Genomic DNA, 26,877 nt, shown 5'->3' on the forward strand with positions numbered 1-26,877 from the left:
ATCACTCTGCAAAAAAACTCCCTCGTGCGAGTTGTGTTTTTCTTTGTTTTGTTTGTTTTGTGTGTTTGTTTGCTTGTTTGTATAACTGCTAGTTTGTTTCTTCTTTTCTTTATTTGGTGTTTAACGTCGTTTTCAACCGTTCAAGGTTATATCGCGACGGTGAAAGGGGGGGGGGGGGGGGGTGGGATAGAGCCACTTGTTAATTGTTTCTTGTTCACAAAAGCACTAATCAAAAAATTGCTCCAGGGGCTTGCAACGTAGTACAATATATTACCTTACTGGGAGAATGCAAGTTTCCAGTACAAAGGACTTAACATTTCTTACATACTGCTTGACTAAAATCTGTACAAACATTGACTATATTCTATACAAGAAACACTTAACAAGGGTAAAAGGAGAAACAGAATCCGTTAGTTGCCTCTTACGACATGCTGGGGAGCATCGGGTAAATTCTTCCCCCTAACCCGCTAGTTTGTGTAAGATACACGCAGTGTGAACAATGTCTACTTATGTGTACGTTTCTCTTGTATATGTTCTGTTTACTTTAAACTTAACCCAAACTGACAGATTACTATAAAGAGAGACAGAGAGAGAGTGAGTGTGAGAGAGAGAGAGAGAGTGAGTGAGAGAGAGTGAGTGAGAGAGAGAGTGAGTGAGAGAGAGAGAGAGAGGGAGGGAGGGGGGAGAGAAAAAAAGAGAAAAAGAGAGAGAGAGAGAGAGAGAGAGAGAGAGAGAGAGAGAGAGAGAGAGAGAGAGAGAGAGAGAGAGAGAGGGAGAGAGAGAGCGCGAACGAGAGAATGAGAGAGGGAGTACCAAAATCACCATTTTATTCTGTCAGCTTACTCAACACTCAAAAAATCTAATTTCCCAATGATAACAACTCGTGCTCACGACTTGTCCCTTGAACAACAGAACAGGGCCGTTCACTGAGCAAACTTCGCTCACTTCAAGAACCCCTGTCTTTCCGAACTTAGCCAGAGCCAGACAGACAACAGACAGAGAGACGGACAGAAAAAGACGGGGAAGAAAACGATGAAGACGTTTAGGTACATGCATGTGCCAACTCAAACACTCAATGCCACGCGCCAGGAGCCAGTCTCGGAGGAGCCGACTCAGGAGATAAGACCCTTTTCCCCCCGTTCTGACATTTAAAAAATAGCCATGTATTTACCTCTGACACCCCGCTAAATATCTCGATATTTTCCTCTGTCGCTCATCTAAATATGTGTGTATTTTCATGCACAGCAGCGCGCCTGGGAATTGTGGGCTGTGAAGGATTTTGTCTTCAGCCATGGCAAGAGTGGGAGGTAGAGTTTACGGTACATTGTCGGGTAATTAAGTAATTGGTGGTGGCGGTTTGACTTTGACGTTTTGATCTTTTGCGCACAGATCCAGATAAGTCAGTGCGCACACGTGTTCGATGGCAAACAAGCAAGTAAACACACACATACGTAAGCACACACACACACACACACACACACACACACACACACACACACGCACGCACGAACACACACACACACACACACATAAATTTCTTCTCAGTGGTTCGCGCAGTCCAAGAGTTTTTTCGATCTTGCAGCTCAAGGTATTTCAACCAGGTTTCTGTAAGTTGTTTGCTATTTTTTAACTGTGAAAAAGGCATCATGCCTGAGAACGACAAGGAAACATCTCAGAACTCAAGAGAGTCAAGCCAGCGTGAAAGCAAACGGAAGCATGAAACAGGTTCAAACGAAAATAACGAACAGTCAGGTTTGGCTAAAGAGACCTCTTAGATGGTAATCGGTATACAACAAAATATACTTTAACATCCTTTGCCTCAGTATCACCCTCCACATTATGTCCACAGAGACGAAAACTTACCCCTCTTCAAAGACAGTGTGTTTGAAAACCCACGAGAATGCTTACCAGATGATCAGCTAACAAACAAAGAACATGCCGGGGGAGCAGCCAGAAGCAAAGAAAAAAATGCAACAAAAAAGGACAGTGAAGGGAAGAGGAAGGGAGACTGGTGAAAAGGAAGAAAGTCTCGGCAAAAAGAAGGGAACACTAAATGTTAAACGTTTTAGCAGAAGTGCATATTGCATGCAGTGTAATGCAATCCTCCCCTATGCCACAAAACTCATTTCTTTTAATTTGTTGAAGAATGCAGCTAGCAGCGCTTTGTCAAACGTAGGCTGGGCTCCGCTTCTGTCTTTTCCATCTGTTCTCGTTAGCTAAAAAATGTGATGAACTCTCGCCGAGTTCTTGTTTTACAAAGCATCGCATGCTCTCAAAAACCGTTCTAAAAGTCAGTTACGAAGAGTTATAGTAGGATCGTGACATAAAATGAAATTCCGGAGGTTAAATATGAGGCAGGTTTTGTTATTTGCGAGCACACAATGTTCTCAAAAATCGGGTTGAAGCCGTTTTATGAAGAAGGCAGATAAGGAGGTCATGTACAATGTTGCCATAAACAGTGAAATTTCATTAGCTATAACAGTGGAGACATTTAACAGTTTTGCTTTAACTGAGGAACAGAGAGAGAGAGAGAGAGAGAGAGAGAGAGAGAGAGAGAGAGAGAGAGAGACAGACCAGACCAGACCAGACCAGACCAGACCAGACCAGACCAGACCAGACAGACAGACAGTCAGTCAGTCAGTAGCCCGTTTACGTAAACCCACAATTTTGTTTCTTTTGAGAGAGAGAGAGAGAGAGAGAGAGAGAGAGAGAGAGAGAGAGAGAGAGAGAGAGAGAGAGAGAGAGAGAGAGAGAGAGAGAGAGACTTTGACTTTTGGATGGTTTATTGTATACGTATGGCCATTGGCCAATATACAAACCAGGGAAGAGGGGATGTGGGTTAGGGGAATTTTACACATATACAGAGAGAGAGAGAGAGAGAGAGAGAGAGAGAGAGAGAGAGAGAGAGAGAGAGAGAGAGAGAGAGAGAGAGATATATATATATATATAAAGGCACAGAGAGAGAGAGAGAAAGGCAGAGAGAGAGAGCGAGTCAGTGGTGCGTGCGTGAGTGTGTGCGTGCGTCGCGCGCACGTGTGTGTGTGTGTGTGTGTGTGCGTGCGTGTGCGTACGCGCGCGTACGTGCGTGCGTGTGTGTGTGTGTGTTTGTAAAATAGAAGAACAAGTACAGGAATGCACAGAAGGGTGTCTAACAGAAAGAAGGAGCAGCGCTGAAGCAAAAGAATGAAGAATAAATACACAAATCTTTTGAGACGCGCCAGAAACAAAGAAGAACGAAGAAGTCAAGCAGAAGCAAAGAGGAAACAGAGGAATGCATGCACGGAGGAACGCGCACGTTCGTTCCCGTAATGGCGTTTCGCTCGTTTTATTGCCTGTCGAGGGCACTTAGCGACAGTAATCAATTTTGTAATCAAATCAAGTGCCACCTTACGTGCCTCAAGGAGCTCTCAAGTCTGTGATCTCTTGACTAGCGCTGAAGCGAGGCGCACACTTGTTCAATCGTATTTAGCGAATAAGTGTTAATAGGCATAGTTTACTAGAGGCAATTACTGTATAGTTGATAGTTTAGAGCTTTCATGAGAGTGAAATGCTGTTGGGTGTTAGGTTGGTACGATTGTCGGCAGTGAAGCGAAGCTTACAGTTATCCAATCTGATTTAGCCAATAAGTGTTAATACGCATAGTTTACCCGAGTCATTGGCTATATAGTTTAGAGTGCTCAGCTACTTATAAATGGTGTTGGTGTTTGGGTTAGTACTGTTGTTTATACTTTGTCAATCTCATGCAGTAAAGGAGTGTTACATACTGCGAGTAAATGGCCATTGTTTTAGAACGAATAATGTATGTTTGGGTTAGTTTGATTGTCATAAAACGAGGTTTACATTTGAGATCAGTCTCATTTATCCAACGAGTGTTGGTGGCATAGTTGACGCGAGTCGATGGCCACGGCTTCAGAGCTGGTGGTCTACTTTTAAGTTTTCCAACACGTCTCTGCTACTGTGTAAGATTGTCATAACTTTTGGGGTTGGAAGTTACGACGATATGGCTCTTTAGGACTAAAGGAGGGTAGGCGCTGTGTAAAAAAAAGTACATTTTAAGGGGCTTATTGTCCGTCAGGCCTATATTGGACATGATTCGAGTTTTACGCCTTCACGGCTTTTTGATGTTTGCGTGTTTCGGTGGTATCAGCCATCTGCACTTATGGTAGAATGACCAAGATCTTTAACGTGCCATTGTGGTGACACGGGGGTGGGAGATGGATACCGTCTCTGGGTCTGCACATAAAGTTGACCCGTGTCCGTCCCGGCCCGGATTCGAACCAGCGACCTCTCGATCACAAGTCCAGTGCTCTACCACCTGAGCTACCCGGGCCCCCCAGGCGCTGTGTCTTCGAGATAGTGTGCTTTATACGCTGAGCTTTCTTCATGGCTTCCGAGTCGTGGTCCAGGCGTTTTGCGAAATACGATTAGCAAAGCTATGCTTTGTCACAGCATGAAATTGAAGTCTTGTTAAAGTACAAAGGTTTGCAATCAACTCCTATTGTTTAATGTCATGCTTTAGCTGTAGTTATCATGAGTCATCCTCCAATTAGTTTGTATACGTGCATAATCATCAATTAATTTCAAAAGCGGTCCTCTGTGTCAGTGATACATTCTGTCTCAAGTAGTATTTGTGGCTGAAACAACGATCTTCTTCTTCAGCGTTCCAGAAATGCTGGTGACGTGTGAGCTCGTTTGCCCATTTGGGTTCCCCACACTATACTCTGAGAGCATAATCTGCTTCACTCCGCTTTCGTTGGGTGAAACAACGATCACAACTTGAACTATAAAGACTCGAAATATTAAAATGCAGAGCGTTGGCAAATAGAGGTATGTGCGCACTCAAGGCCACAGCAAAACAAACAAACAAACAAAAGGGAATACACTGTTCCCAAAACACAGTGCACTTGCATGACCACAAGCGTCACATTCCAGTTTAACTTTACACCTGTTTCGGTCTGGTCATTCTCATGTAAACCAACACGATCTCTCTCAACTGTGAACGGAGCAGCACTTGTTCTCTCCTCCCCCTGCCAGGCCTCACCCTCTTGCGTAAACCTCACGCGCCATACTGTGACCAACGCACTGACCTCACACGCTTTCTTCTTAACCTGTGTCACTCAAACTGAGATGTTTTCCATGCGCTGCACGCAACATTGAACAGGTAATTGCGGGTTACGGGGCAAGCATGCCTGTGACCTACCTGTTGCCTTGGCCCGCCACGGCTGAGTAAACACAGCCCACGCCTCATTGACCTGATAAAATACCTGTCCCAGGTGACGCGGGACTTTCCTGTCCAGGCGGTGAAGCGACTCGTGCTTGTGTGTTGTTCGAGGGTACAGATTTCTTTTATAGATTGGATTTAGAATTACTATATCACGCCTGAAACCGTCAACCCATTCCCTCTTCGGATCTGTCTGTCTGTCTGTCTGTCTGTCTGTCTGTTTGTTTGTCTGTCTGTCTGTCTGTCTCTTTGCATGTTTGAGTAAGCGTGTCTGCAGGTATATGCGTATGCGCGCGTCTGTGAGCGCATGATTGCAAAAGTGTGTGTGTGCGCGCGCGCGTGCGTGTGTGTGTGTGTGTGTGCTTGCGTGCGCGCGCGCGTGCGTGTGTGTGTGCTTGCGTGCGTGCGTGCGTGCGTGCGTGTGCGTGCGTGTGTGTGTGTGTGTGCGTGCGTGCGTGTGTGTGCACGCGCCGCCCGTGTGTGCAAGTGAATTTGAGTGTGCATGTGTGTTTTCAGTGCGTTGGTATGTCCGCTTGTGCATGTCTGCAGGTATGTGCGTATGCGCGCGTCTGTGAGCGCATGATTGCAAATGTGTGTGTGTGCGCGCGCGTGCGCGCGCGCGTGCGCGCGCGCGCGCGTGCGTGTGTGTGTGTGTGTGTGCTTGCGTGCGCGCGCGCGTGCGTGTGTGTGTGCTTGCGTGTGTGCTTGCGTGCATGTGTGTGCACGCGCGCGGGCGGGCTTCTGTGTGTGCAAGTGAATTTGAATGTGCATGTGTGTTTTCAGTGCGTTGGTATGTCCGCTTGTGCATGTTCAACAGGGCGAACAAAAGAGCACCTGCTTTCTTTCTACCCGCTTTGTTCATTTTTGCATAACGCACACACCCACACAAAACGTAAGGCATCCAACAGGAATGCTCAGCCACGGAGAGTTCATGTTTCGGAACCATGTGGTTTAGCATTCCGACATGTCACTTGGGGTCCATAAAACCTGTGATTTAGACAGCTCTAAAGGTGAAGCTATACCGATTTCATGGCAATGGTAGCTATACCTGATACTGAACGTGGCAGTAAAAAAAAAAGACAAGAAATACGAGGTGCTGATACGGAAAAGAGTAATGCTGTTCAGACACACGGCCAATGGATGAGCGTTGCATTTTATGGCTTTCTGCAGGGTGGGTGTAAAATAATACTGGGTTCGAACGATTGTTAGGAAAATCCGTTAGTGCTGATTGATGGGTGAATGACTGGTGTGGGTGTGTGTGTGTGTGTGTGTGTGTGTGTGTGTGTGTGTATCTGTGTGTGTCTGTGTCTGTGTCTGTGCATGGGTGCCTGTGTCTTTGTATGTGCACGTGTGTGTGCGCGCCCTCGTGTATGTGTGTGTGTGTGTGTGTTCGTGCGTTCGTGCGTGCGTGCGTGCGTGCGTGTGTATGTCTGTCAGCCTGTCTGTTTGTCTGCTCCTTGCGTCTGTCTTCCTATGTTGTGTTCGCAGGAGGGAGGTAGAAAGAGAGACAGACAGTGAGACAGAGACCCTTTGTCTGTCTGCTGTTTGTGTCTTTGTTTCAACGTGCATCATACATCGATTTTTGTCCAAACGGGCCTTTCTCCATGGGTGCATGTCAGAGACAAACAGAAGGTATAACCAATACGGGACCAAATCACGCTTGCTTGGACGAACCCAAAGTAACGATATTTGTGAATATGTGACCCTCCACCACGGAAGGAGTCACATGTCACCTTTGCATGATTTTCATATTTTTACATTTTCCTAAAGAGTTTGTTATGCTCTATCCAGTGGTGAAACCCGTTTTAGAAAAGAACGAAAACTGTTTGAGTTATAATTAGAGTTATAAGCCTGTGACTAAGGTGACCCTCACTCTTTTACCAGACACTCAACGGACTTATATTAAGCCTTGAGCAGAACCGCGCGAGGTGACATGCGACTCATTACGTGGTGGAGGTTCACATATCACTCATAACATTCTGTGACCTCAGTGGCCATAAAATAAATGTATTTCTGCTCCCTAGAAATTCCTGACCGCTTGACTTTTGTCCTGCAGGTGACCGCCAGCAGTTGTCTGAGACGCACACCTGTATCATACAGGTAGTGTCTACCTGTGTTACCGTGACACTCTAAGCACACAGGTAAACACTGATCGACCTTTCTTCTCAAGGTTCTCTTATATCTCAGGACTTTTTGATGGTTTTCTTGCCTGTGTGGTACTGTGTGTGTGTCTGTTTGCAAGCCTGTGTACATAATCTGTGTGTAAGTGTATGTTTTTTTTCTGGGGGTTGAAAACATGTGTGTGTGTGAGTGTGTGTGTGTGTGTGTGTGTGTGTGTCAGTGTGCGTGTGTCAGTGTGTGTATGTCAGTGTATGGGTGCGTGCGTGTGTGGGTGCAAGTGTGTGTCAGCTAGTCTGTTTGTGTGCGCATGTGTGAATGTGTACCAGTTTGCGTTATTTTTTATCAATGCACGCGCTTGTGCATGTGCATATTTGTGCACGCACACACGCATGCTAGTCCGTGTCAGAGTATGTGTGCATGAGTATTCCAGAAGTGTACGTACGACACAATCAATCTTTTGCAATAAAGTCAAACAAAAACAAAAATACTGTACCTCAAAAGTACATAATTAATACACATTTCAACCATAAATAATTTTAGTCTCGACACGGGTTCATCCCAGGATTACACGAATGACGTCAATCGCCCAGACTTTTACTTTTATTATGTTTTTCTCAACGAGAACGCTTGCTTCGGGGCAAGCGCGAGACATCTCCCGAGGTCAAGGTCAAATCTGCTGGACCGTCCGTGTCCTGGCGGGGGCAGTCTTCTTCTTCTTCTTGGCGTTCGCAGAGGTTACACAATCAGTCTAGCACTGGTGATAAATGTTGTCGTTTTCTCCAACTCCTGTCGACTGCCGTATAGTTTGGTTTGCAAGGGAGTTGGTGACGGCCACACTTCTTTTCGTTCCTCATCTAGTAAGGGACATCGCTGTAAGATGTGGCGGGGGCAGTGAGAGTGGTGCATACATTATGCATGACCCGCTGATAAATAAACCACAAGGCATCTACTGGGACGGTTGGATTACAGCGCCAAGAGTCGTGTAAACACACGAGGGTAAGGATTTTCGGTGTTGTGTGACACGCGGTTTGGTTATTATTGTGTGTGGTGGAGATGATGGTTTGTCTCGAGTCGTGTGTGTCAAAATGTGATGTCTGTTAGGCCAAAAAAAAAAATAGGTCTGTTTACGGTAACCTGACCGACCCTATTTTTTTCGCGCGACCCTAGACTTTTTTTTGGCATTTGGAAAAAGAAAAGAAAAATCTTTTGGGTTTTTTTTTGCAAAATAACGTAAAAATATGTTTTTTGGGGGGGAAAAAAATCCCGACCTACCGACCCTATTTTTTTGGCCTATGTTACCGTAAACAGACCTCTTTTTTTTGGCCTTATTCTTGAGCACTCGAGTGAATTGGCATGATTGTTGTGTGCAGAAGACGGACGTAGGTACCTGCAATAGTCACCCCAACCAAATAAAAGACAAATTTGTTGCAACAGCAGCAAAGATAAAGATCCCCTTTACTACATGATTATATACTACAATTTCCGGGTAACCAAATTTACCTATCCCAACTTTGACAGTAACCGCATTTTGGTCTTAATCACATTGCAGTGTTCGGCAGCAGTCAGCCACACTGGTTACAAAGTAACCTGCTTATTCAGAGCTCAGTGGTCACCCACCACCTACGCCATACAGCAAGTGGACAATAAGCAACAGTGACACTGCAAATAGCTGGGTGGCGAACATAAGCATTTGTTTTGCTTTGGTATGCAGTCTGGGACGCTGGAGCCATGTACACACACTGGAGCACACACACTCTCTCTCTCTCTCTCTCTCTCTCTCTCTCCTTGGTTGTGCCTGTACGTGTCTCTCCTTGTCAGACTGTCTGTGTCAGCGTGTCTGTCTCTCTCGTCTGGGTTAAATATCTGCTGTTGCCGTATATTTCTCTGTCTGTTATTGTTGTTGTTGCAGCTGCTGCCGCCATTATTTACGTGTCGTTTAGCTCATGTTTTGTTTTGCATGAAGATCCTTATCATGTGCGTGCGGTCGTGTGTGCGTGTATGTATGTGTGTGTGTGTGTGTATGTGTGTGTGTTTGTGTGTGTGTGTGTGTGTGTGTTTGTGCGTGTGTGTGTGCATGTGTGTGCGTGCGTGCGTGTGTGCATGTGTGCGTGCCATGGCAGTCGTCTAAGGGGTCTTTTTATCTGTGCTCCAGTCTTCCTGCCTGTGATTTTCTTGTCTGTCTGTCTTTGCGACTACCTGTCTGTCCCCATGTCTGCCCGCCTGCACTGCGTATGTCCATCTAAATGAGTCCATCAATAATGTCCACACTCTCATGAATAAAGATGCCCCGAAACTGTCTTTAGCTACTGCATGTCAAGGTAACCATAAATCTCATTTTTGACAGTGCTAGCCGTGCAAAACGACTATTGTCCATTGTCAGAAAAGTGAAGTGACGGGAGGGGAGGGGGGGGGGGGCAACCAACGCTGACCAGAAAGGGGGGGGGCATGACTTTTCGCTATCAAACAAAACGTCGTAGGGTCGGTCATAATTATGACCACCGTGCATCGTGAGAAAATGTAAAAGCCCAAGACAGCCTGAAAGGAAGAAAAAGGGTAACTAAATTATAATGGGCAAACACATTTACATTGGGCCTAGCCAGCTGCCTAGTAGATAGGCCCTACTGTATTGTCAACAACACAAAGGGGAGAGGAGGGGAGGGGGGGTGGGTTCAGCCAGTTTGACAAGAAGAAAAAGGTGGCTTATGTTCACTGGACAAATAAATCCACACACGACTTAGCCAGATGACTAGCTGACCATTACACATTGTCTAAAAAAGCAAAAGTGACCCTCCAGTCCGGGCCAATCAGGAAAAAGTCAGTTATTTCAGACGGCTGGCTAGCGTTACCAAACTGAGAGAGAGGTCAAAGCAAGTAAGCCAACAAGCAAAGCAAACGAAACTTAGACCTGTGTCAGTATGTGTACGTGAGAGAAGCGTGCAGTGGACACTTGACCCCCAAAAGCCCAACGCCTTGCCCTCCACTGGACAATGAGCCTCGTACACTGACCTCCAACCCCCATTTATAAAACCGCCCAAACACTCTCACCAAATCAGGTCTTACAAGACAGGGAGTTTTAAAATGAATGTTAATTGACAGAGAGCACCCAAACAAAAACAAGGTTTTACAAAAAGAACGAGTCTTTAAAATCGAGGTTATCTACAGTGGGTTATGAACAAATAATTCGAAATAGCAAGATCTTAAAAGGGGTGGGGGTATGTGGGTATGGGGGTATGTGGGTGGGGGAAGTCTTAAAGCCACATGTTCGTTTGGTGCCCTGGGCATCGCGAGGCTTGTGACACCAAATATTGTATAGAAACGACAGAACAGCTTTGCACCTATCGAAGCCGAATTATAAGCGGACGTTGTCCTTTAAATCGGGGTGTCCTCAAAGGGGGATTCCACTGTACGTATCGCGTCCATCACTGATTTTTCTTGACCACATGTGTCACGGTCTTCACCAGATGACCAAGGGTGGGGCTGTGTGCTCAAATGACCAGTAGAGAACGGGTGATGGGGTTTAAGAGGTAGGGGAGAAGACTTGGAGGGGGACGGGGCATCACTTAAGTTGCGACAACTTTTTGGACACAAAAGGGGAAGGAGGAGAGAAAAAAGGATACAGTGAAGCCCCAAAGTTAAGGACGACCGCCCCCCCCCCCCCACCTTCCGGTAACACGTCCCCGTTTTTCGATCGTAGAGATTTTGTGTTCGTAACCAATGCCTTTTACCTTAATTTTACACCCTTTTCCAAGATCTGATTTTCTTAAATACTGGAGACGTTTTTCTTTCTTTATTTGGTGTTTAACGTCGTTTTCAACCACGAAGGTTATATCGCGACGGGGAAAGGGGGGGAGATGGGATAGAGCCACTTGTCAATTGGCTGAGTGGTAACGCACTTGCGCTCGGAAGCGAGAGGTTGCGAGTTCGACCCTGGGTCAGGGCGTTAGCAATTTTCTCCCCCCTTTCCCAACCTAGGTGGTGGGTTCAAGTGCTAGTCTTTCGGATGAGACGAAAAACCGAGGTCCCTTAGTGTAAACTACATTGGGGTGTGCACGTTAAAGATCCCACGATTGACAAAAGGGTCTTTCCTGGCAAAATTGTGTAGGCATAGATAAACATGTCCACCAAAATACCCGTGTGACTTGGAATAATAGGCCGTGAAAAGTAGGATATGCGCCGAAATGGCTGCGATCTGCTGGCCGATGTGAATGTGTGATGTATTGTGTAAAAAAAATAAAATCCATCTCACACGGCATAAATAAATCCCTGCGCCTTGAATATGTGCGCGATATAAATTGCATAAAAAAAATTTTTTTTAAATCCCTCCGCTTAGAACTGTACCCACGGAATACGCGCGATATAAGCCTCATATTGATTGAATTGTTTCTTGTTCACAAAAGCACTAATCAAACTTTTGCTCCAGGGGCTTGCAACGTAGTACAATGTATTACCTTACTGGGAGAATGCAAGTTTCCAGTACAAAGGACTTAACATTTCTTACATACTGCTTGACTAAAATCTTTACAAAAATTGACTATATTCTATACAAGAAACACTTAACAAGGGTAAAAAGAGAAACAGAATCCGTTAGTCGCCTCTTACGACATCCTAGGGATCATCGGGTAAATTCTTCCCCCTAACCCGCGGGAGACGTTAAAAGGCGGTTTCTATTGTAGGACATAGAAATGAGTTTTTTGGCACGCACATTCATACTCATCACTCCATGCATACATATTTAAAAACATACACACACTCAAAAAACTTCTATAAATTGAACCTGACAGTAAAAAAAGAGAAACATTTCAGAAAAAAAGGTGCAACTGGTCAAGATACCTGATTGGTCGTAACACAATAACAAACTGACACAGACAGCAGACAGAAAGACAACGACAGACGAAGTCTGAAACTTTTCTGTCGTAGACAATTAACCTTTTCCCTGTAATTACTATTGTGTTTCTTGTTGTTCGCGGGCCAGTAATGTTTACATACCTATACAGAGAAGGCAACAGTTCAACAACTCTGCAACACAGTCGTTTTTTAACGACTTGAAAATATCAACAGACAATTTCTCATGTTTGGAATTCAAACAAAAGTCTTAGTCTAGACGCAGTAAAATAAATATTTTGTGAACGTAACGTTTTGTTTTATCAATAATTAAACGTGCCAATAATTATACCTTACTTGTTTTTTTGTTGTTTGTTTTGTTGTCCAGACGACATACGCTGAAAAATGGTTGGCAAAGGAATCTCTTTCTTGTACAAAATCACATCTTCCACAAAGTTACATTTTTAATTCTTACGTAACTCACTCAGACAATAGAAAGTTTCTGCGCTTCATGCTTGTGAAAGGTACTTGACATTACGACGATTTATTTTCGAGAAACGGCGTTCGGGGTTTAAAACAATCAGGACAAAACGCCACGTACATACACCGCTGCTTCTACGTAATTGTGGCTCGAGACCTACTTGTAAAGATACCATCCTTTCCGTGTAGACTATTTTGTCAACCATCACAGATCCGGCAAGGTTTCTATGAGGCCAAATAAAAATATATGTTTGTTTAGGGAACCCGACCGACCCTATTTTTTCTCGCCAACCCTTACACTTTTTTTTCATTTCTCAAAAAACCTAAAACTTTTGGCACATTTTGCGAACAATATATATCGAGACTAAGGGAAGTAACCTTTAAAATCGACTAAATTTAAGAAGAAGAAAAAGAAAAATAAAGTCGACCTTACCGACCCTATCTTTTTTGGTCACGTTACCCTAAACCAACATATATTTTTATTTGGCCTAAGAGCATCCTTAGCCATTGGCATATGTGTACCAACAAATCATCAGCCTAGTTGCATTCTGTGCAGATTTGACATTTCTTTTAAATGTAATTGACAGATTTATACTTGGGGTACAGTTTAAGTGACGACATTAATTTACCACAAATGTCCAGCTCCGCACAGGAAGCAAAATTCTACAACCCGTCTATTTCTTGTGCAGAAATGAACAATTTTGTGTTGGTCAATTAATCAAAACAATCCAATAAGCAAAAAATACCAACTCAGCACATGCAGAGAGAGCAACCAGACTGTCAAACTTGGGTATGTGTCCAAGTTTGTTTGTTTGTTTGTTTGTTTGTTTGCTTAACGCCCAGTCCACCACGAAGGGCGGTGCTGCTTTGACATTTAACGTGCGCCACACACAAGACAGAAGTCGCAGCACAGGCTTCATGTCTCACCCAGTCACATTATTCTGACACCGGACCAACCAGTCCTAGCACTCACCCCATAATGCCAGACGCCAGGCGGAGCAGCCACTAGATTGCCAATTTTAAAGTCTTAGGTATGACCCGGCCGGGGTTCGAACCCACGACCTCCCGATCACGGGGCGGACGCCTTACCACTAGGCCACCGTGTTGCGGTCAACCAGGCTGTCAAACTTGGGTATGTGTCCAAGCAGAAAGTTTGCTCTTATCCAATGTAAAAGCCTGGAAGGGTCTATGGTGATTTACAAGATACTCTAACACATTTAAACGCGTAGTTTCCTCCGAAAGCGGCGTATGGCTGCCTAAATGGCGGGGTAAAAACGGTCATACACGTAAAAATCCACGTGTTCAAAAAACACTAGTGTACGTGGGAGTTTCCTCAATATGTTTGAATTATGTTTATTTACTCTTCTTCAGTCCTTGCTTTCTGTTACGTACACAGATAATTACATGCATGTATTGCTTTTGAGCTTTCCTAGATATTTTGAGTGATGCCTCTATACCTCCCATTAAAAAGGAGATCCATTTCAATGTTTATTTATTTATTTGCCAGAGCCCCACTTAACATCTTGTGAATCTCAGGCTTTTGAGCAGTTCAACTTTTCCACAAACCCCTTCCTTTTACAAGACGTCTCTTCTTTCCTTCGAAACGGAGACGTGTGTCTAAGTTTATTGTTATATTTGTTTATATTATATGCAACGCAAGAACTTTTTGTCTGCTAAACAGCTCAGCAGAGCTTCCAAAGGATCGACTGAACCCTTTGTGTTAAACCTCTTCTTTCCTTGAGAAATGAGAAACATATATATCCTTTTGCTTATTTGTCTGTGTTGCGTAACATTTTGTTTGGCGTCGGCCGATGTAATGCCAGGAATACGCCCATAGCGTCTATACTTCCTTGCGTATGCTTTGTGTCTTCGTTACATTGAGGATAGCTAGACGCCTTGGAAGTATTATAGCGTTTCGAATCCTACACGATGGGGTTGGAATGATGTGCAGCCCGTTAGCTGACAAATATGCAGCTATGCACACCGATAACGACTCAGTCTTGTTTACCCCTGTGTAGTGTTTGCACCTTGTTTTGAGTGCTGCTCTGTGTGTCATCTGCACAATACCTCGTAAGTTTTGGTTTCAAGTGATGCACAGTCAGAAATGTGCACGTGCAGTCAGCATGGTTCAGATTTTTCGCACAGTGCATGCAAGCTTAGGTTTTGAAAATAATATACGTTATTTCTGACCAAAATATAACATTAAACACAGATCGAGACAGTCAGTGTTCTCAGAGACTGTGCTAGCGGTCAAGACGAACAATGACTTTCGAGATCCGTGTCAAATGTCATATTTTGGTCAATACTATAAATAACATTTCCACATTCATTGGAAGGCTTCCTTTTGAAAATTCAAGGTTGTCGTCGTGCAATGATGTCCGACCAAAGCCTCATTGAAGCCCGACGGAGCGAAGCGACAATGTCCATTACTTTTTGTACAGTTGAAGTTTTGAGCTGATAACACATATCTGGAGATCGTCAAAAGCGGCCACACATCGTCGAACCTCAATATGTTGTTGGTATACATGAACGCCCACATGCATGGATTATCTCAACTCCATGTCAGAAAATAATTACTCTCCTGCTGTTTTCCGTATGTCACGCTGAGTGAATTTGTCATATCAAAGAAGACCTTTTTCCCGGCATCCAAACTCTTGGTAAACAACTGATAGCAATATCAAACGTCCACCCACGTACACAGAGATAGCCGCTGATGCCATGGTACTTTTCGTGAGTGGAGCTTCCACGTTGATAGCAGTTTCAGATGATGGTCTTTGGCCTTCATTTGGCAGCCCTAAGTAAAAGCAGCTTTTTGAATAATAAGCGTTCAGTGAACCATTTAAGGTTACCTTAAGCCGCTAACATGTAAATCTGTTTCTACTTAAACGCCATTATTACCTTCCCCATTACAGTCTTATTCCCATGTATTTGACTTCGTTTTAAATAATTAATTTCACACTGGGGCCAGTTTATACTTTCTAAAAAAAGGTTAACACAAAAATGAAATGATGAGCTTATCATTTTACACATTTGCGCAATATATAGAAGACACTGATATAAACAGTAAGATGATTCATCAGGCAAAAAGCGCAATCAAGTCTAGAATCAGTACCATGATGCGATACTGTTTGGTGTATGTGAACGATTATCCGAACGATAATAATTCATTTACAAAAAGAGACGGGAAGGAAGCCCTCTTGACAAAAATGTACTTCTTCCGATAATTCCAACGGCTAGTCTTCTCTGCAGTATGGACCATAGATAACGACTTCCTGGAACTGAAGTACATTACACACTTAGCATCCGTTTCAACAGATAGTCTTCACTCGTTTACAAAGTAGAGTATCTATGAGTAGACCAACGAGGAAGAAACCCATGGCAGGGCTACACTGGTGATGATATACTCTCAGGAACGTCATGCTTATCATATCTTGAGGAATTCCTTCTCGGTGACTGGAAGTACTTCAACAACTATCCCACCCTTCCAACAATCTCCGCTCAACACCACCACAGACTGAACAACACATTCTCCACAGTCTCTGAAGCCTTGCTTACAGGGCACATTTTCACGCAACTTTTAATCAACCTTTGTATGTGAGAAGTCGCTCGGACGTTTGCGAGGCAAAATCGACTTGAAGTCAGTCATTTGAACAGTTCCTCCGATTTTTAACCGAATCTCAGCCGACATGAGACCTTGGTTCAGCACTTTTCAACTTTCTAGCCGCTATTTCGGCGACTTTTTATGACTCGCTTTGTTAAGCCTCCCGACCCTGGATTGCTGAAAACCAGCGAACTTCACACGGCAATACCTTTCCAGCGATTTTGTATTGAAAAACTCGTTGAGACATCTGTTGAAATTCAGCTGAAAATCTGCCTTGTGAAAGGCAACAACTTTTCAGCGATTTTTTGTGATCAGATATTTTCTGTGTTTATGTATTGAATGTGGCGAGCCAAAAGAAAAAAACCTGTTTGTAGCCACAATTGAATAATTGTATTGTATGGTAATGTAATGCATTGCATTGCATTGCATTGTTTTACGTTGCGTTGCGTTGCATTGGATTGGATTGGATTGGATTAGATTGTACTGTGCCGCATGGCATTGTAAGAATCGTTCGAAAGTCTGTCAAAAGTCGGTTGAAAATAGGTCACGTGAACAGCCCTTAACACCCACTTAACTCAGTGTAACCAGCAGTCAATCCGCATCCCAGCTTGTGTTCCCCATTCTCAATGCTTCTCCGTTTCTGCAGTCATCCCCCGAGCAATGCCAAGCCTCTTGTTGTACCAAAGGTGTTGGTACACACGGTCTTTGATCTTTGATTCTGCTGGGCTTGAGCGTCTTGGCTGTTCCAGTCATTCTCCGAGAAATGCAAAACACTTCATGCTGAAGGTAAAAAGATGCTGCTGCTGTTGTTGCGTCTGTCTCTCGTCTTTGATTTTACACGGATCGTTGGCCGGTGATGTCAATCCCCAGAAGATTCAGAGTGAATCATTCTGCTTGCAGCCTCTTGGAGTTGCTTACGATTTCTTTTGAAGAACCATGCAGGACGTGTGCTTTCTTTCTGACTCAGCAACAAACAAAGGAACAAAAGCAATGCAAGAATCAGAACACTATTCTTTGGTTTTCAATCTTTGCACGAGGAACGTGAGAACCTGAATCTTATTCTTTGGTTTGTAGTCGTTGCGAAAGCAATACCTAAACGTGAATTATATGCCAGCCTGTATTCAATCTTCGCAAAAACAATGAAAGAAGATGACGTCTGCCCTTTTGGTTTTCAGTCATCTCATGATCAAAGTAGTACTAGAACTTGAATTATATTGTCTGGTTTTCGATCTTCGCACGGTTTTTAAATGTCAGATCCTGAATTATATCGTCTGGTTTTCAATCTACACAGAGTATAGTAATTTAGAAACAAACCTTGAATTCTATCGTGTGGCTTTTTTTTCAACCTCTGGAATGGCATTGCAAGAACCTTGTTTTGAATCTTCCCCAAAGCAATGCAAGAAACCTCAAACCTTGTCACCCAAGCAAGCAAGCAAGCAAGAACCTGACTTCCATCCAGTCTTCCCCACAACAAATCCATGAAAACCACCAGCGACGGCGCAAGTTACTGAATTTCATCGCTGGTTATCACTCTTCCTCAAAACAACGAAAGAAACCTAACCTCTATCGTTTCACAGCCGAAAAAGAAAAACTTTCTCTTCTTCAGTTTTCAATCGTCTCAATGACAAGGGCAAGAAAACCTCCAACCCTATCCTGCTTCCAGTTACCTAAGGCAGAAAGCAAAAACCTGAATTCTACCCAGTCTTTCCCACAGAAAACGTAAGAAATCGTCTAGTGACAGTGCAAGTTTCTGAATCTTATTTTCTAGTTGTCACTCTTCCCCAAAACAATGACAGAAACCTAACCTCTATCGTTTCACAGCGCCAAAAAAAAATGAATTCTCTTCTTCAGTTTCAATCTTCTCAATGGCAAGGGCAAGAAAACCTCCAACCCTATATCCTCCTCCCAGCTATACCCAAGCAAGAAAGCAAGACGTCATTGCCGTGCTCAACAATTCGCTTCCAGAGTCGACAGCTTCAAAGGACCCCTGCATTCTTACACTGCCGCAATTGCCCGCAACAGAAAAACAAGCGAAGAATGCATGGAGGGGAAAAAAGGTCAGAATGAATTTGCCAGTTGTTGACGAGAAAATTCCCCCCATCTCCTGTCCCCTTTCCTGTGTTGTTGTGCGTCCTCTTGAGGCCTCCCACGGCCTCTCGTGGTGGCCTCCTGTGATGACCTAGCTCTCATAGCCGCTGTGCGATCCTACCGCACGTGGCACCCATATGAGCGGAGTTTCAAAACGGAAAATGTCCCCTTTCTTTGTGTATATTTTTTTTTCAGGTGAAAACTATACATCATGTAAACCACGATAGTTCACTCTCAGCAGGGCTTAACAGAATCCTTCCGTTTGGACACATGTGAACAGTCTGCAGCCTGGCTGCTTTCTGTGCAAGCAGAGCGGTATATCATTGTTGTTTTTGTTTTTGTTGTTGTTGTTGTTGTTGTTGTTGTTGTTGTTGTAAGTGATTCTATACGTGACACCAATGTTAGTCTGCCAAATACAGTAAAAACTGTCCATTGTTTTTTTACCACAGCAACCAAACTGTAGATTTGTGGCACGTGTCCAAAGGAAGGGTATTGTTTATATCCCTTGCAACATCCTGAACGGATTTGTGGTGAAGTACAAGATGGGTTACACAGGAAGGCAGGTACTTTTATTATTTATTTTTATTTTTTACCCTTCAGCCTTTCCTTCTCTTGTTGTGTAGTTGTATGTGGCACGTTTCCTGTTATGGGTAAACATCGGGGTGGCATTAAACCTTCCAGTGGTGCAAGGTATGTTGTTTTACTTTTTCTGTGTGTCTTTTTTCCTTGTATTTATTTTTTAGTGGTGGCGTAATCACTGGGTGTTTTTCCACCTTAAACCTTCTCTCTTGTTGTCTGGCTGCCGTATGATCCTTGCTATGAGTAACATCGGGGTGGCATCAGAAGCTCTACTCGCTAAGCGCGAATTGCTCGCATTTCAGACTGTTGTTATTTCACTTGTTGTCATTGTTTTTTGTTCTCCATGTGCTTATTTTTGTAACATGGCATAATCACTGAACCGTTTGCTTCCCACATCCATCTCTCGTTGTTAAGCTGAATGCAGCATGTTTCCTGTAATAAATGCCATCATGATGACATCGTCTCTTGCAAGTGCCAGGCAGACAAGAACAAACAGGCAGAGAGAATATATGACAAAAAAGGTAAAGACACGGGAAATTGAGACCAGGTAGCAAAACACACACACACACACACACACACACACACACACACACACACACACACACACACACACACACACACACACACACACACACACACACACACACAGCCATTCTGAAAACCATACCGCCAAAATTTCGTTCAGCCAAAACAGATTTAGACACACACACAAAATATCCAGAAAGCCAGACAGACACTGAAACTGACAGGCATGCGAACAGGAGACGCAAGCGAAGCATGCAGTTCTTCAACTCAGCATAAATGTGATTGATGCTTGCACCAAGAAAAACACGACAACGTGACGGTTTGTTCTTTGACTTTTTTGTTTTTACAGCAATTTTGTCAGCATTCCGACATTTCCACAAAGGATACCCACACGTAAACGTGTTATCATCGTGTTGCCAAAACGTGTGTTAGCAAGATGTGTAAGTGGAGGGAGGGGACATGTTCGTGTGTGTGTGTGGGGGGGTTGTCTGTGTGTGTGTGTGTGTGTGTCTGTCTGTCTGTCTGTCTGTCTGTCTGTCTGTCTGTCTGTGTTCATGTGTGCGTAAGTCAATGCGCGCAAAAATACACGTTCTTCCCTTTGTCTGTCCGTCTTTCTGTTTGGCTGTGTGAGACCATAGATCAATCAGGTGTGGCTATGCATGCGCATTGCACCTTACCCTACCCACCCCACCCTACACTATTCTTTCTCCCATTCCACAACAACACGGAAAAAAACTAAGTAATAATTCCCAGAACACCACCCAAACCCATCTGTCCAAACAGTCTCATTTGCACATCATACCTCAAAACTATCACCCCCTAGCATTTCGCTGGCCAGTGAAAACAGACCCCCTCCCAAACTCGGGTACTTCAAAGAACCAATGTGACCCGTGTTCTGTAGTCGCTTGGCTCTGGTACTGTAGGTCAAAGTGTCTTTCGTCAGATCATAAGACACAGTGGGGTAGCCAGACAAAGTAAAGAGGAGAGAGAGGGGGGGCTAGGTCGACTCATATAAAAGAAAGAAAAAATTGTTCTTGTAAGTATCTCGGTATGTATGTCGACAGGCGCTTGAAACGGTGCAGACATCGTGTGGATTGGTATGAGGGTGTTTGGTGTTCGATGTCACAACAAAGAAGGAGAGAGGGAGAGACATACAGACATACAGAGAGAGAGAGAGAGAGAAAGAGAGAGAGAGAGAGAGAGAGAAAGAGAGAGAGAGAGAGAGAGAGACAGAGACAGACAGACAGACAGACAGACAGACAGACAGACAGACAGACAGACAGACAATCATGCAGACAGACAGACTGACAGAAAGAGACAGACAGACGGAGACATAGAGAGGGAGAGAGTGAGACAGAGACACAGACAGATAGAAATAGAATGATTGAAGGGAGAAAGAGTCAGGCGGCTTGCAGACATACAGACAGACAGACATATCAGACAAACGGACAGACCGATACATAATCACACATCTTTGATGCATGTATACTAGCAGTGACAGCAGAAAACAGACATTGTGATTGCGTGAGTAAGAGTGGATCGAGGGTGGGGGCCTGCGCTGAATGTTTGACTGAATATTTACATCTGTGTAGGCATTGTGTTAGTTGGCTGACGACGATCAGAAAGAAATACAGCAATAAACCAATCCAAACGTACAAGCCTTCTTTGTTCAGGTGCCTGTGTTGACCGTAAACATCAGATGATATAAGCCATCTGAAAAACTGACAGGGGTCGTCTTTCCAAAAAGGTACGGATGCCAAAATCCTGAAGTCATTTGTCTGCTCCCGTTCACAGATAATCTGTTCAGCGTTTCTAGGTTATAAGAAACAGAACTCACGCGATAATACTTGAACTTTTAATAGATACCAAGAGAAAGGCACGGTATATCTCCAACGCTGAAAGCTAAGAAGAAAGAAATGATCATCTAAAATAAGTTTAAACCTTTCGCAGTCTCTTCAGTTATTCAGGGTAGAAAGGTCACGACAAACAACGCACGCACACACACACGCACGCACGCACGCACGCACGCACACACACACACACACACACACACACACACACACATGATTTCGCGTGACTCCCCTATTTATGAGAAAAAAGACTGTGATTCTCAGAGACAGAGCTTCTAAGAAAGAAATGATAACATGAAAAGTATGTGCTTATCCTTGTGAAGGCTGTTATGTATTTAGCTGTTTCCCTATCTCGGTCAAAAGAAGTAAACATGCGTGGACGTTTGAAAACTGCTCATAGAACAAAACGGCAATGAAATCATGGGAAACAAAAGCAGACACCAAACATTTGAGCGCGCGGTGTTTCAATGTTCTAATGACATGATCTTTACGTCAAACTAAACTGCTCAACCATTGTGAGTTGACACTTGGTTCACTTAATAAACCATACAAAAACAAATGTCAAAGAAGCAATGAAAAACAGTTCCCTCTTCTTAACCTCAATTCATAGTTTGTTTTGAAACCTGTGTTTTCAGGTCAGCGTCCTGATTCAGCTTCAAAAACAAATCTTGTCGAGCTCTAATATTAAACTATGAAGCGTGTGTTCTCTCTCTTCATATATTTTTTTTTACCAAAGTTCAATATCCAGCTACCGTCTCAGTCCCTGATGTTAATAATACGAACAAGAAGGCTTGACACGTAACTGAAATATTCCTCAGATGTCTACCAGTACCACCCAAAGAACTGCCCAAAATAGATGAGAAATGTCACTGGAGCTATCTTTTACAACCCACGGATGCGGAGATGTGTATTTCTATCAAGGTATCTGCACTTGCATCCTCCGGCGAGGGCATCTATAAGAAGTTGAGTTACATATATATATATAACTACATACAGAGCTCCCTCCCTCCCTCTCCCCCTCTGGGCGGGGACGTAGCTCAGTTGGTAGCGCGCTGGCTTTGTAGCCAGTTGGTCGCTATCAGCGTGGGTTCGATCCCCACGTTCGGCGAGAGATTTATTTCTCGGAGTCAACTTTGTGCAGACTCTCTTCGGTGTCCGAACATCCCCGTGTGCACACATGCGCACGAAAAAGATCCCACGTTCACAGCGAAAGTCTCAGGGCTTGGAAAACACGAAGACACGCATGCATCATATCTCGTCTCCGATTATCATGATCGTATTTCGATACTTTGACGAGACAAACCCAATGCTGGTGTGTCGAAGAAGACAGCCACAGCGGGCTTGTTCGAATCAAAGTATCACACCATATCTTCAACGTAATACCAATACATGTCCCAATATAGACCAGTTGGTCTAAGAGGACGTTAAACCCTAATAGTCAGTCAGTCAGTCTCCCCCTCTCCCTCTCCCTCTCTCTCTCTCTCTCTCTCTCTCTCTCTCTCTCTCTCTCTCTCTCTCTCCAATAGGTGCATGGCACTTACCATTTGTTAAAAGTAAAACCCACACAATGTTGAGGAGCTAAAAGACACATGTATAGGCAACACACAGACAGACAAGAGAGACGGAGACAAAGAGCTTGACAGAGACAAAGAGCTTGACACAGACAGAGAGCTAGACAGACAGACAGACAGACAGACAGACAGACAGACAGACAGACAGATAGATGAGATTGTCAGTGAGAGACAGAGACACATACAAACTGCAATTGTAAATCAAACAGAACAAATGAAAGAAAATTAAGGGTCTAACAAGTGTGCACTTTCCACAAGAAATCCTGAAAAACACGTTTGCTTAAAAAAAAAAGTCAACGAGGAAGGCGACAGCGAGGAAAAAAAGTAACAGTCAAATAAGAAATACACAGTGGACCCGCGACGGCGACGGAGTCACGTTGGACAAATGGTCAGAACACACGGTGTCGATGTCCAAGCTGGCCGAAGTCAACAGTGACTCTTTAACGGACAGTCCGCTCGTCAAATAACACGCTCAATTTGTTGTACTTTAACAAATACCTTTTCGTCTCCTTCAATGATTGTTCAGAAGTTGTTAGAATTGTCTGAATCTTAGATTTCACTGTTTTCAACGTGTCGTAAGACGTAATTTTATATTGTTGTTATTGAGATGGTTTTTCAAAACTGTAGGGTTATAGTCGAGAAAAAACCCCACATATTCTGCTTTTTTTTCTTTATTTGAAGATCGATTTTCAATCTACAATGCATGATCAAAACGTATTACTTCTCCTTTTAAAAGGTCCCATAATGTTTCTTTGGTGTAGACTAACCTAACTCAAAATGAAGACGTAAGTCTCACAGCCATTTTAAAGTTGCCGTTGTCAAGCGGTGTTTTCAACATCCTTCTCTTTGGGGGTCGGTCCATAGTGAGGACACTACTTCAACAAAGTGTTCTGATGGGTCAGAGAAACACTATACACTGTCCGGAGCAGAGTGACTGAAGGCTGTTGTCCTAAGCGACGGTATGCTGAGGCCAGGGCTGGGCGAGACAGGGAGACAGACAGAGCCCCGACCAAGTCAATCAACACGGTGTCCCTGGACAAACATGTACCCAGATACTTCATGCCTTAGCCACCAACCCCCTTACCCCTTACCCCCCCCCCCCCCCCCCCGACGACGAAACTCGCCATTTAAACTGCATCTTGGTTTTTTTTGCAATATGACGAGTTCATTTTCGTTTCCTTCATGTTCACGGCAAATGATTGAAAAATAACAGTCGACGATTCTGATGGAGATATAGACAGACTGGATACTGGAAAGACTGCTGGACAAATGGACAGACGGACAGACAGACAGACGGACGGACAGACGAACAGACAGATCCCCAGACAGACAGACAGACAGACAAACACAGACAGGCACAGACGCAGTCATATACGCACAAATGTATTGCAGAGAGACTGAGAATGACAGAGAGAAGCGGACATGTTCATCAGGAACAGACACAGACATATAAATACGCACAAATTTACTACAGAGAAGAAACAAGTCGCGTACGGGGAAATTACTACATTTAGTCAAGCTGTCGAACTCATGGCATGAAACTGAACGCACTGTATTTTTTCACCAAGACAGTACAGCTTCGTCAATCCCCGCGTGAAGGAAATCGCTCACCTCACACGTGCAAAACGTAGTGATATTGACACGCCAGATTAGCGCGGTAGCGTATTGTGCTAAGCAGGAAAGCGCGCTTTTCTGTATTCTTGTTAACTTTCTGAGCTTCTTTTGAATACAACCTATCATATCTATATGTTTTTGGAATCAGGAAATGATAAAGAATGAGATGAAATCATTTCTGGATCGATTTCTTAAATATTAATCATAAGACTAATTAATCTATTTTCGTTAATTGTGATCACATTTTAAGAGTAAACATGACATATGCATATATTTTTAGATTCAGAATGTGATGAAGAATACGATGCAATCAATTTTAAATCTGTTTGCGAAAAATCGATTTTAATGACAACTTTAATGAGCAAACTCATTAATTAATGTTTAAGCCTCCAAGCTGAAATACAATACCGAGAGTCCGGGCTTCGTCGAAGATTACTTGACCAAAATTTCAACCAATTTGGTTGAAAAATGAGAGCGTGACAGTGCCGCCTCAACTTTCACGAAAAGCCGGATATGACGTCATCAAAGACATTTATCAAAAAAAAGGGAAAAAAAAGGAGATACCATACTCAGGATCTCTCATGTCAAGTTTCATGAAGATCGGTCCAGTAGTTTTCTAAGAATCGCTCCACACACACAGACACACACAGACACACACAGACACACACACACACACACACACACACACACACACACACACACACACACACACACGTCTCGATTCCCCCCTCTACGTTAAAACATTTAGTCAAAACTTGACCAAATGTAAAAATAGTGCAGAGCGTGTGACATTCCGCCACAATAGACGGACAAAGACAAACGGAAGAAGAGTTAAATATTTTAATTTTAAATGTGGACTTACCTTTCGTTAAAAACGATGAGTAACGTAAAATCCTTTACAGACAGCAGACAATCACTGGTGTAATAATCTGAAAACAAAAGAAAAAAATGCCAATATAGTATGCAAAAAAAAAGAAAAAAGTTTTTCTTCTAACTACACCAATTAGTGTAACACGTGTCTCGAACATAAACCCAACATATCAACATTCGAAAGAATATCAAGATGCTGATTCGTGCGTCTGAATCTTTGCCAAAAACAGGCGTTGAAAAGAGCCAACAGCCAAAACTCATCGTGTTAAAACTGTGCAGCTTTCCAAAAGAGTTACCACACATTTTTTGAGTTTCAACAATCAGAACTTTGTACAAAAAGACTGATTAGCAGTAAGTTTAACTGTGTGCAGTCTATCTACATCAATTTCTATCTCCATCAAAATTAATTATAAACTATCTTCATCAAAATCTCCACGGCGTGATATTTTCCTATAGCTAAACTCACACTTTTGGCTGTTTTCTTGGTCACAGAGAAAGCGGAGGATCACAGAAGCTTCAAGTCCAACGGTCTGTTTACGAAAATCAGTGTACATTTAGCACAGTGAAGGGACACAAGATCAAAGGACCAGCTGATGACTACAAGACTGACCACAAGGGACATACACTTCAAGGACATCACGACACTCAACAATGACCATGACAAATTTAGAACAAGGACCAGGCTTCCCACTGTCAACATTCAACTTTTCAACGCAGCATGAATGTTAACAATGCTGGTGATGTTAGAGAGAGGGAGGGGAAAGAGAACAAGCGGCGGGGGTTGTAGTAGAACGAAAAAAAAGAAAGGAATTTTCAAAAAAACTCAAGTATGAACGAAGTGGAGAAAAGAGAAGGAAGAAAGGTAGGGAGAGAAGAGAGAAAGTGGGTGCAAACCCTGCAGTTCTAAATCAACGGGAACGTTAACCATCTTGACGATTTTGCACACAGACAGAGGGAGAAAGAGTGAGGGTGGGGTGCCACCCCGCAGTTCTAAATCAAGAGGAACGTTGTTGACGATTTTGCAGAATGATTGGGGTTGGTAGCTATTGGGTGGTAATGGGTGAGAAGAGAGAGGGGGAGAGAGAGAGAGGGGGGGGGGGGGTGCAAACCCTGCAGTTCTAAATCAAGAGGAAGGTTGTTGACGATTTTTCAGAATGATTGGGGTTGGTTGCTACTGGAAAAAAGAGAGAGAGAGAGAGAGAGAGAGAGAGAGAGAGAGAGAGAGAGAGGAAGAGAAATAGAGAGAGAGAAGGAGAGAGAGCTATTTTTGAAGGGACCGCAATGGACCAGTTATGCAGAAAAGGCTGAAAATGGCGGAGGCTTGTTGGGCTTGACAGACAAAGATATACATGTATTTTGTTAAGCAAAACCCACAAAACCAGCAGACAAAAAACTTTATACCTATCAAAGATCAAACATGGATGTCTCTTTGGTCGAATTCCTTTTCCACAGGGAAAATGGAGATGAAAACGACAGAAATATAAAAGAACGAGAAAAACTAAGATAGACAATATCTAGAATGTGGCATGCATGACA

At 43.6% G+C, this 26,877-nt stretch overlaps 1 protein-coding gene across 1 annotated transcript in view; it reads right to left on the minus strand.

Annotated features, from left to right (window-relative positions):
• LOC138965107 (plexin-A2-like) overlaps positions 1 to 25,492 on the minus strand; it is a gene marked incomplete at its 3' end in the record, with an annotated part of 123,916 nt that extends 98,424 nt beyond the window's left edge. The window contains 1 exon segment of the mRNA XM_070337237.1: positions 25,334 to 25,492.
• Positions 25,493 to 26,877: the final 1,385 nt, after the last annotated feature.

The sequence above is a fragment of the Littorina saxatilis genome, linkage group LG4 (genome assembly GCF_037325665.1).
Source record: "Littorina saxatilis isolate snail1 linkage group LG4, US_GU_Lsax_2.0, whole genome shotgun sequence".
Lineage (NCBI taxonomy): Eukaryota > Metazoa > Mollusca > Gastropoda > Littorinimorpha > Littorinidae > Littorina > Littorina saxatilis.